Source organism: Mobula birostris, chromosome 6, assembly GCF_030028105.1.
Source record: "Mobula birostris isolate sMobBir1 chromosome 6, sMobBir1.hap1, whole genome shotgun sequence".
In the NCBI taxonomy this organism is placed as follows: domain Eukaryota; kingdom Metazoa; phylum Chordata; class Chondrichthyes; order Myliobatiformes; family Myliobatidae; genus Mobula; species Mobula birostris.
This window is the reverse complement of record NC_092375.1, coordinates 58,748,876-58,761,201: the sequence shown is the minus strand read 5'-3', so window position 1 is coordinate 58,761,201 and position 12,326 is coordinate 58,748,876.

Here is a 12,326-nt window from a genome sequence, read left to right as displayed (position 1 = left end):
GGGTCTGACCATTCACTGTGAGTACACATACTAAATCTCCCAAAATGCATCAGCTTGCACTTATCAGAATTAAATTCTGTTTCCCATTGCTTCATCCAATTTGACTGCTTATCAATATCATTTGGAAGGCTATATCTATCCTTCTTACTTTCAATAACATACCAATTTTTGTGTTATCTGTAAAATTACTAATCAAAAGGCTTCCCCTTGGAAAATTCTATTTCTTGTTTGAGAATGACATAAAAGTGAACTAGTTTGATTCATGAGGAAGAAAGGACTTTTTAAAAGAGAATGCATGAAGAAACTTGCTATAAAAATCTTCAGGCTTTCCTCACTTTTTCCTTTAATAAGATTTTTTACAAAACAAAAATGGTATCTTGTATCAACACACCTCAAAGTTGCTGGTGAACGCAGCAGGCCAGGCAGCATAGAATTGGTCAATATATAAACCTGATAATTACAGAAAAGTCACCGCGATCTCTAACGGGCAAATCTAAGTCCAACTTCAAAATCTATCCAGTCTTTCAATGTCCGAATTGAAATATGAGTGAGTTTAGTTTGATTTTCACAGGTCGACATTCATGAGAACCTGTGAATGAATTTGTGCTCAATTAATTAAAATTTGAACTCCTCTCCCTTGTTGATTTTCCTTCAAATCCTTTTAACATAAAGTTGCTTAATATCAGTGCAGGGAGTTACAATGAGTAAATAGCCAAATATTTGAATAATTACAGGAATCATGCTCACTTTTCTATTAAAAATATTTCAGGAAGTAATGGGTAAAATTTAAAGATCGGGCCAAGCAAGATAGTTATAGTAAACTAATTTGTGAAAAATGAAACATATCTTTATTTCGTAGTAGAAGTATTTTAGCTGAGCAAAAGAACTTAACTAATACTTACTAATCACTAATAAATGATAACCCTTTTCACACTAACTTTTTTTTTGCTGCAAAGCAAAATATATATCAGATCGTGAGACCATCGCGACAGGAGGATCGTGAGGGGCGATCAGTGTGATCACGGGACCATCACAGCAGGAGGATGAGCGAGGAACGCGGGACAGCGCTAAGTGCTGGAAAGCAGCTGAGGAGCAGAGGTGAGTGTGCTTTAAAAGGAGTGTGGAACAGGGACTTGGGACAGTGTGATCGTGGGACCATCGCAGCAGGAGGTGGAGCGAAGGGACGGTTTGCACCTGAACTGGAGGGGGACTAACATCCTTGCAGGTAGATTTGCTAGTGCTGCTCCGGGGGGTTTAAACTAGATTTGCTGGGGAGGGGAACCAGAGTGTTCGAGCAGATAGTGAGGTGGAGGAGGATAAAGGTCATGCGAGGACTGCATGTATAGACAGAAATCAAAGGTTTGTATTTGATAGAAGTGTTCTCAGGTGCATCTATTTCAATGCAAGGAGTATTGTAGGTAAAGCAGATGAGTTTAGGGTGTGGATTGGCATGTGGGATTACGGCATTATTGCTATTAGTGAAACTTGGTTGCAGGAGGGACAGGATTGGCAGCTTAATGTTCCGGGGTTCCATTGTTTCAGACATGATAGAGGGGGATGGATGAAAGGGAGAGGAGTGGGATTACTAGTCAGGGAAAATATCACAGCTATGCGAAGACAGGACAGCCCGGAGGGCTTGTCCACAGAGGCCATATGGGTGGAGCTGAGGAATGGGAAAGATGTGACCACACTAATAGGGTTGTATTATAGACTGCCCAGTAGTCAGGGAGAATTGGAGGAGCAAATCTGTAGAGAGATAGCAGACCGATGTAAGAAACAGAAAGTTGTAATAGTAGGGGATTTGAACTTTCCACATATTGACTGGGACTCCCACACTGTGAAAGTGCTAGATGGCTTGGAGTTTGTCAAATGTGTTCAGGAAAGTTTTTGAAATCAATATATAGGGGTACCTATGAGAGAGGATGCAATACTTGATCTCCTATAAGGGAACCTGACAGGTCAGGTGACAGAAGTATGTGTAGGCGAACATTTGGGTCCAGTGACCATAATATCATTAGTTTCCAGTTAATTATAGATAACGATACGTCTCGTCCTCGAGTTGAGGTTCTAAATTGGAGAAGGGCCAATTTTGTGGAAATGAGAAAGGATCTAGGAAGAGTGGATTGGGATGAGTTGTTTTCTGGCAAGGATGTGTTCAGTAAGTGGAAGGCCTTCTAAGGAAAAATTTTGAGAGTGCAGAGTTTGCATGTTCCTACCAGGATTAAAGGCAAAGTTACAGGCATAGGGAACCTTGGTTTTCAAGGGATATTGGCGATCTGGTTAAGAAAAAGAGAGAGGTGTAAAGCAGGTATAGGCAACAAAGAACAAATGAGGTACTTGAAAAGTATAGAAAATGTAAGAAAATACTAAAGAGGGAAATCGGGAAGGCAGAAAAAAGACATGAGGTTGCTTTGGCAGATAATGTAAAGGTAACACTGAAGGGTTTCTACAAATATATTAAGAGGAAAAGGATAGTAAGGGACAAAATTGGTCCCCTAGAAGATCAGAATGTGTGGAGCCTCACGAGATGGAGGAGATCATAATCAGTTTTTCTGCATCAGTATTTACTCGGGAAACTGGCATAGTGTATATGGAAGGAAGAGAAACAAGCAGCAGTGTCATGGAACATATAGAGATTAAAGAGGAGGAGGCGCTTGCTGCCTTACAGTGAATAAAGGTAGATAAATCCCTCGGGCCTGACATGATATTTCCTCCGACCTTGAGAGAAACTAGTGTAGAAATTGCAGGGACCCTGGCAGAAATATTTAAAATGTCCTTAGCCACAGGTGCTGTGCCGGAGGATTGGAGGGTAGCTCATGTTGTTCTGTTGTTTAAAAAAGGCTCCAAAAGTAAACCAGGTAATTACAGACCAGTGAGCCTGACATCAGTAGTAGGTAAATTATTGGAAGGTATTCGAGAGATCGGACATACAAGTATTTGGACAGCCAAGGGCTGATTAAGGATAGTCAGCATGGCTTTGTGAATGGTAGATCGTGTTTAATGAATCTTGCAGAGTTTTTCAAGGAGGTTACCAAGAAAATAGATGAAGGAAAGGCTGTGGATGTTGTCTACATGGACTTTAGTAAGGCCTTTGACAAGGTCCCACATGGGAGGTTAGTTCAGAAGGTTCAGACACTAGGTATCCATGGAAAGGTTGTAAACTGGATTCGAAATTGGCTGTGTGGGAGAAGACAGAGAGTGGTAGTGGATGATCGCTTATCAGACTGGAGGCCTGTGACTAGTGGTGTGCCTCAGGGATCTGCGCTGGGACCATTGTTGTTTGTTGTCTATATCAATGATCTAGATGATAATGTGGTAAATTGGATCAGCAAGCTTGCTGATGATACTAAGATTGGAGGCATTGTGGACAGTGAGGAAGGCTTTCAAAGCTTGCAGGGGGATCGGGACCAACTGGAAAAATGGGTCAGAAAATGGCAGATGGAATTCAATGCAGACAAGTGTGAGGTGTTGCATTTTGAAAGGACAAATCAAGGTGGGATATACACAGTAAATGGTAGGGCACTGAGGGATGCGGAGGAACAAAGGGATCTGGGAGTTCAGATACATAATTCCCTGAAAGTGGCGTCACAGGTCGACAAGGTTGTAAAGAAGGCTTTTGGCATCCTGGCATTCATAAATCAAAGTATTGAGTATAGGAGTTGGGATGTTATGGTGAGGTTGTATAAGACATTGGTGACGCCAAATTTGGAGTATTGTGTGCAGTTCTTCTCACCTAACTATAGGAAAGATATCAGTAAGATTGAAAGAGTGCAGAGAAGATTTACTAGGATGTTGCCGGCTCTTCAGGAATTGAGTTACAGGGAAAGATTGAACAGGTTAGGGCTATATTCCTTGGAGCATAGAAGAATGAGGGGAGATTTGATAGAGGTTTACAAAATTATGAGGGGTATGAGCAAGCAGATTAACGGAGCGGGCAACGGTGTAGTGGGAGACAGAGTAGGAAGGCTTTGGCGAGCAGAGGCTGAGGACGAGCTTCACTCCAAGTGAGGTAAAGCCGGGTATGTTCCCTTAATTAATTTAATTAACTTAAGAGTTGGCAATGGAGGCAACAGTTAGGGCAGTTGAGTGCTCCGTTTGCAGTATGTGGGAAGTCCTGGAGAGTACAATTGTCCCTGATGACTACACCTGTAAAAGGTGCATCCAGCTGCAGCTCCTGACAAACTGAGTTAAGGAAATGGAGCTGGAACTGGATGAACTTCGGATCATTTGGGAGGCAGAGGCAGAAATAAACAGGAATTACAGGGAGATAGTCACCCCTAAGAGTCAGGAGACAGCTGGGTGACTGTCAGGAGAGGGAAGGGGAATAAACAGAATGAGCAGAGCACCCCTGTGGCCATTCCCACCAATAATAAGTACATCATTTTGGATACTTTTGATGGAGACAACCTACCAGGGACAAGTTGCAGTGGTTGTTCTCTGGCACCGAGATGGGACCCTCAGCTCAGAAGGGAAGGAGGGAAAAGAGGAGAGCAGTAGTGATAGGGGATTCGATAGTTAGGGGGACAGATAAGAGGTTCTGTGTAAGAGATCGAGAATCCCAGAAGGTGTGTTGCCTCCCTAGTGCCAAGGTCCGTGATATCTCGGATCGATTTCTTGGTCTTCTCAAGAGGGAGGGTGAGCAGCCAGATGTCGTGGTCCATGTAGGGACCAATAACGTGGGTAGGAAGAGTGAGGAGGTCCTGAAAGGTGAGTTTAGGGTGTTGGGCACCAAGTTAAAGGACAGGACTTACAAGATAGCAATCTTAGGATTGCTACCAATGCTGCGTGCAGGTGGGTTTAGAAATAATAAGATGGCTCAGATCAACACGTAGCTGAAAACATGGTGCAGGAGGGAGGGCTTCAGATTTATGGATAATTGGGCAGTTTTCCAGGGAAGGTGGGACCTGTTCTGGGGGGATGGTTTACATCTGAACTGCAGGGGTCAAATATCCTTGCAGGTAGGTTTGATAGAGAGGCTCCAGTGGATTTAAACAAATACAAGGGGGGAGGGGAAACAGAGTGTAGGAACAGATGTAGGGGAGAAGGAAGAAAAAGGAGATAGTAAAGTTGCTTGCACCGTTGGTGATAAACAGAGTAAGAGGTGGAAAATTTCTTAAATGCATTTATTTTAATGCTAGGAGCATTGTAAGAAAGGTGGATGAGCTTAGAGCATGGATTGATACCTGTAAGTATGATGTTGTAGCTATTTGTGAAACATGGTTGCAGGAGGGGTATGATTGGCAACTAAGTATTTCTGGGTTTCGCTGCTTCAGGTGTGATAGAATCAGAGGGACAAGAGGGGGAGGTGTTGCATTGCTTGTCAGAGAAAATATTACAGCTGTGCTTTGGAAGGATAGATTAAGGGGCTCATCTAGGGAGGCTATTTGGGTGGAATTGAGGAAGAGGAAAGTTATAGTAATACTTATAGGGGTGTATTATAGACCACCTAATGGGGAGCGAGAATTGGAGGAGCAAATTTGTAAAGAGATAGCAGATATTTGTACTAAGCACAAGGTTGTGATTGTGGGAGATTTTAATTTTCCACACATAGACTGGGAAGCCCATACTGTAAAAGGGCTAGATGGTTTGCAGTTTGTAAAATGTGTGCAGGGTAGTTTTTTGCAGCAATACATAGACGTACCAACTAGAGAAGGGGCAGTGTTGAATCTCCTGTTAGGGAATGAGATAGGTCAGGTGACGGAGGTATGTGTTGGGGAGCACTTCGGGTCCAGTGATCACAATGCCATTAGTTTCAATATAATTATGGAGAAGGATATGTCTGGACCCAGGGTTGAGATTTTCGATTGGAGAAAGACTAACTTTGAGGAGATGTGAAAGGATTTAGAAGGAGTAGATTGGGACAACTTGTTTTATGGGAAGGATGTAATAGAGAAGTAGAGGTCATTTAAGGGTGAAATTTTGAGAGTACAGAGCCTTTATGTTCCCGTTAGGCTGAAAGGAAAGGTTAAAAGTTTGAGAGAGCCATGGTTTTCAAGGGATATTGGAAACTTGGTTCGGAAAAAGAGAGATATCTACAATAAATATAGGCAGCATGGAGTAAATGAGGCACTCGAGGAATATAAAGAATGTAAGAAGAATCTTAAAAAAGATATTACAAAAACTAAAAGAAGATACAAGGTTGCTTTGGCAAGTAAGGTGAAAATAAATCCAAAGGGTCTCTACAGTTATATTAATAGCAAAAGGATAGTGAGGGATAAAATTGGTCCCTTAGAGAATCAGAGTGGACAGCTATGTGTGGAACCAAAAGAGATGGGGGAGATTTTGAACAATTTCTTTTCTTCGGTATTCTCTAAGGAGAAGGATATTGAATTGTGTAAGGTAAGGGAAACAGGTAGGGAAGTGATGGAAACTATGATGATTAAAGAAGAGGAAGTATTGGCACTCTTAAGGAATATAAAAGTGGGTAAGTCTCCGGGTCCTGACAGAATATTCCCTAGTACCTTGAGGGAAGTTAGCGTAGAAATAACAGGGGCTCTGATAGAAATATTTCAAATGTCATTAGAACTGGGGATGGTGCCAGAAGATTGGCATATTGCTCATGTTGTTCCATTGTTTAAAAAGGGTTCTAAGAGGAAACCTAGCAATTATCGGCCTGTAAGTTTGACGTCAGTGGTGCGTAAATTAATGGAAATTATTCTTAGAGATAGTATATACAATTATCTGGATAGACAGGGTCTGATTAGGAACAGTCAATATGGATTTGTGCGTGGAAAGTCATATTTGACAAATCTTATTGAATTTTTTGCAGAGGTTACTGGGAAAGTTGACAAGGGTAAAGTGGTGGATGTTGTCTAGATGGACTTCAGTAAGGCCTTTGACAAGGTTCTACATGAAAGGATAGTTAGGAAGGTTCAATCGTTAGGTATTAATATTGAAGTAATAAAATGGATTCAGCAGTGGCTGGATGGGAGATGCCAGAGAGTAGTGGCGGATAACTGTTTGTCAGATTGGAGGCTGGTGACTAGTGGTGTGCCTCAGGGATCTGCACTGGGTCCAATGTTGTTTGTCATATACATTAATGATCCGGATGATGGGGTGGTAAATTGGATTAGTAAGTATGCAGATGATATAAGATAGGTGGCATTGTGGATAATGAATTAGGCTTTCAAAGCTTGCAGAGAGATTTAGGCCAGTTAGAAGAGTGGGCTGAAAGATGGCAGATGGAGTTTAATGCTGATAAGTGTGAGGTGCTACATTTTGGTAGGACTAATCAAAATAGGACATACATGGTAAATGGTAGGGCATTGAAGAATGTAGTAGAACAGAGGGATCTAGGAATAATGGTGCATAGTTCCCTGAAGGTGGAATCTCATGTGGATAGGGTGGTGAAGAAACCTTTTGGTATGCTAGCCTTTATAAATCAGAGCATTGAGTATAGGAGTTGAGATGTAATGTTAAAATTGTACAAGGCATTGTAAGAGCAAATTTGGAGCATTGTGTACAGTTCTGGTCACCGAATTATAGGAAAGATGTCAACAAAATAGAGAGAGTACAGAGGAGATTTACTAGAATGTTACCTGGGTTTCAGCACCTAGGTTACAGAGACAGGTTGAACAAGTTTGGTCTTTATTCTTTGGAGCGTAGAAGGTTGAGGGGGGACTAGATAGAGGTGTTTAAAATTCAGAGGGGGATAGATATAGTTGACGTGGATAGGCTTTTTCCATTGAGAGTAGGGGAGATTCAAACAAGAGGACATGAGTTGAGAGTTGGGGGGCAAAAGTTTAGAGGTAACATGAGGGGGAACTTCTTTACTCAGAGAGTGGTAGCTGTGTGGAACGAGCTTCCAGCAGAAGTGGTTGAGGCAGGTTCGATACTGTGATTTAAAGTAAAATTGGATAGCTATATGGACAGGAAAGGAATGGACGGTTATGGGCTGAGTGCAGGTCGGTGGGACTAGGTGAGAGTAAGCATTTGGCACAAACAAGAAGGGCTGAGATGGCCTGTTTCCGTGCTGTAATTGTTATATGGTTATATATGTTATATGGTTATAGACAGAGCAAATGAGAGTAGGTTCTTTCCACTTAGATTAGGAGAGATAAATGCGAGAGGACATGGCTTTAGGGTGAAAGGGGAAAGGTTCAGGGGGAACATTAGGGGGAACTTCTTCACTCAGAGAGCGGTGGGAGTGTGGAACGAGCTGCCACCTGACGTGGTAAATGCGGGCTCACTCTTAAGTTTTAAGAATAAATTGGATAGATACATGGATGGGAGAGGTCTGGTGCATTATGGACTGGGTGCAGGTCAATGGGACTATTGGAATAAAGTTTCAGCACAGACTAGAAGGGCCGAGTGGCCTGTTTTCTGTGCTGTAGTGTTCTATGGTTCTATAATGACAAAGGATGATTTAAATATGTTAGTAACTCATTTCTGAAGCAGCCATTACATGATCCTAATTAAATACACAATTGAATTGAGTTGAAAGAACAAAAGTTAGAACATTCACAAGTAACAATTTTTACCTTCAGGTTGTGTAAGCAGTAAGGTAGGGGGCAAAAAAAGCATTACATCACTTACAGGCCCCATTTGTCCATCAGCTTCTGACAGAAAGCCTCCATAACACATAGTAAACAACAGGAATTCTGCAGATGCTGGAAATTCAAGCAACACACATCAAAGTTGCTGGTGAATGCAGCAGGCCAGGCAGCATCTGTAGGAAGAGGTGCAGTCGACGTTTCAGGCCGAGACCCTTCGTCAGGACTTCTGCAATAGTGATAACACATAGTAAATTGAATGCAATTTCAAATTGAATATGAGTACTGATTTTGGTGTCTAAATTCCAGCTAGTTGCATCATGGGGAGCAATTTGGGGAACTACACACACACCATATTAAGTACTGAAGGAAAATGTTCATTAAAAAATCCTTATTTTTCTCTTGACAGAGACAGGAGAAGGAAGATATCTTGACTTTGGTCTATGATTGAAAAAAAGAGTGTAGCTGCTGGCAAAGGCAAATTCCCAACATTTTTGACACGCTTACAGAAGCCATGCTGCTCCACCGTACAGGCTCAGCAAGGAAATATGCAATCTCTTCCTCCCAGCATTTGCAGCATGGAACAAAGCTCCAGATGGATTCATTTAGTTGACTAGCAAGATTAAATTGTGGAAGGAAATACTCAGTTGCCAGTTTAACCACTGAAATAGAATAATACAGGTAGACCAAATATTACAGCATTTTAGTTTATTTTTTTCTCTCTGTTTAGAAGTGTTTTCTTTGAGTTTTGTGCTTCATCAAATCTAGCATCTTTGGTTATGAATAAAAATCACTTTTTATTGACTAAATCAATGTCAGTAAAAATAACTCTTGAAAACTGGTGCTGGTCTTAATTAATTCAAGCAACACACATCAAAGTTACTGGTGAATGCAGCAGGCCAGGCAGCATCTCTAGGAAGAGGTACAGTCAAGGTTTCAGGCCGAGACCCTTCAGGGTCCTGATGAAGGGTCTTGGCCTGATATGTCGACTGTACCTCTTCCTAGAGATGCTGCCTGGCCTGCTGCGTTCACCAGCAACTTTGATGTATGTTGCTTGAATTTCCAGCATCTGCAGAATTCCTGTTGTTGGCTGGTCTTAATTATTTATTTGACTAAATCTTAATTTTCTGTCATACAATAATGCACTCCTTTTTTTGCTCTTTTACTCTTCCATGCTTTTACACTACCATCATATTGCTTCCTGTTAACATCCCTGAACAAGTGGTATTAGCTTATATGTACACTTTAAAAAAAACAGGAGTGGCATTCTGAAAGCAAAATGGATGAATATATATATTATGCATGGTTGGCATTTACTGTTAGAATGGAGTTTAATTGGTGAACAAATTGAGGTATATCTTTTACTTCTAAAATCAGTGGAAACTGAAAAATGCCTGAGAAATAGAATTGAAGTCTATTCATCATCTCATGCTTTTGCCAGCTCTTTAAACAGAGCAGAACATCACTCAACCTCAGCCATTTCCTTACACAAATAATAATATAAAACCACAATGAGTACATATTTTCAGCTCCATTTGAAATTAAAGAAATGGTCTCTCCACAGGTGATTTGGGAAAAATTACCTGTTTCATAGAAGTAATTTGAGATATGTAACAATTAGATGCCGAAAACATATAATCTTCCATAGGAAATAGCAAAAATGACCAAGTCGTCTTTGTATACTCAGCTGAAAGTTTTGTATACTCCCAAGGATAGTTACAGAAAACCATGAAAGAGGAAAATAAATGTAGTAAACACACATTTTTTGGACAACACATGCAAAACACATGGAGGAACTCAGGAAGTTAGGCAGCATCTATGGAGGGAAATGAACAGTCCACTTTTCGGGCCAAGATGACAGGAACTGAAAAAAGATGTTGCCCAAGATGTCTGAAATGGAAGAAAAATCTCAGCTTGAAACGTCAATTGTTCATTTTGTTCCATAGATGCTGCCTGTCTTCAGCAGTTCCTCCAGCATTTTGCATGTGTGTTGCTCAAGATTTCCAGCATCTCTTATGGTCATTAATTTTTGGACAATTCTAGAACCTAAAACATTTTCACCTCAGATTTGTCGATTTTTGCCAATAAGGCAAATCATTTTAGTTGACATTAAACACTTCTCTATTTTAGATTTGATAGATTTTTAATTCAAATCAGGCCAGGTTCAATGCCATTTGGATGAAAGTAGTCAGCTTATTTCTCCCCCTTCAAATCCACCTTATTTCTACAGCTTTACACCTCACTTTCTTCAATACCAAAAGGGGGGTAGTTTAACAAGGGCAGCACATTTGATTTGGCGTAAATGGGGAAGAAAAACAGGAAAATGCAGAAGCCTCTGTATGGTGGCTCAAAAACATTGACTTCTTTTGGGAACATAGCCAAGTTCAGCTGAACATGTGCTGGAACTACAATAAGTGCCCAGTTGGAGGAACACTCAACATTATGTCAGCATTTAATGGCATAATCCTGAAACTCACCATTGAATCCAAGGCAACATAAAGAGAATATGATTGCTATTCCATGGAAATGCAAGTATCCCAACAAGTACCAGGTATCACAACAGCATTCATATAAAAAAAATAATAAATGGTTTATTGATAACCTACTTTCTGCATTTTAGAAGCTTTCACCATCAGATCAGGATGTGTGAAGCCTTGGTTGCTTTAGATTGAAGCACAGATGGGCAATAACGTCCACAGGACCATCAGTAATATGCTTCTAATTTGACACACCTGTATGAGCATCAAAGCGGGCAGTAGTGCTAGCAATCATTTCCTTTGATAGATCGAAAGTTAGATTACATGGAGCTGACCAATTATCGGCAGGAATTTGCATGAAGTGGCATGCACAATGTAGAGTGTCTGGGAAGAATAGGCATGCTTCTAGAATCTCAGGATGTTCTGTCAGTAAATGGCTTGAAGGCTTTTAGAAAACAAGTTGCACAATCCTGATTCAGGTGCTCATTTGTTATCACCATATCTCAAAGTTATGAATGAGTTTGACTTTTTTTTCTCCTGATCCTCCCAGGATACTACTCCTGCTATTTCTAGGCTCTTTCGGTCAGAGATTCACAAATATAGACCAAAAGTGACTGAAGAATGCTACTAGGCATAATAACTATGTTAATCCCTACTTTGACACCATCTAGGATGAATGAGTCTTTCCGTAGTTTCCCAGAGATGCATGGTCTCATCAAATGTGTATACATATACTGAATACCAGATCAACTGAGATAACACAAAATGACAAGAACAAGTTGATCTTGTGCTTCTCTTTGAGGGAAAAAGAACAGTTGTATAATGCATGAAAAAATCACTGGTTATCAGTTTTATTTTTCTTCAGCTTCTCGCGGCTCCCAACAGTACACCAGAGAGCTTCATTATGGTGGACACAGCATTTGCTTAACTAAAATTGTTGTCAAAGTTCATCAATTTGTTTTCAACTTGGAAAACCTCCAAAATCCTCTGTGGGACTGCATCACGCTCATTATTACATCATTGATACTGACAAAATGAAGTAAAATGTTAACCAACACACATCAAAGTTGCTGGTGAACGCAGCAGGCCAGGCAGCATCTCTAGGAAGAGGAACGGTCGACGTTTCAGGCCAAGACCCTTCGTCAGGACTAACTGAAGGAAGAGTGAGTAAGGGATTTGAAAGTTGGAGGGGGAGGGGGAGATCCAAAATGATAGCAGAAGACAGGAGGGGGAGGGATGGAGCCAAGAGCTGGACAGGTGATAGGCAAAAGGGGATACGAGAGGATCATGGGACAGGAGGTCCGGGAAGAAAGACAAGGGGGGGGGGACCCAGAGGATGGGCAAGAGGTATATTCAG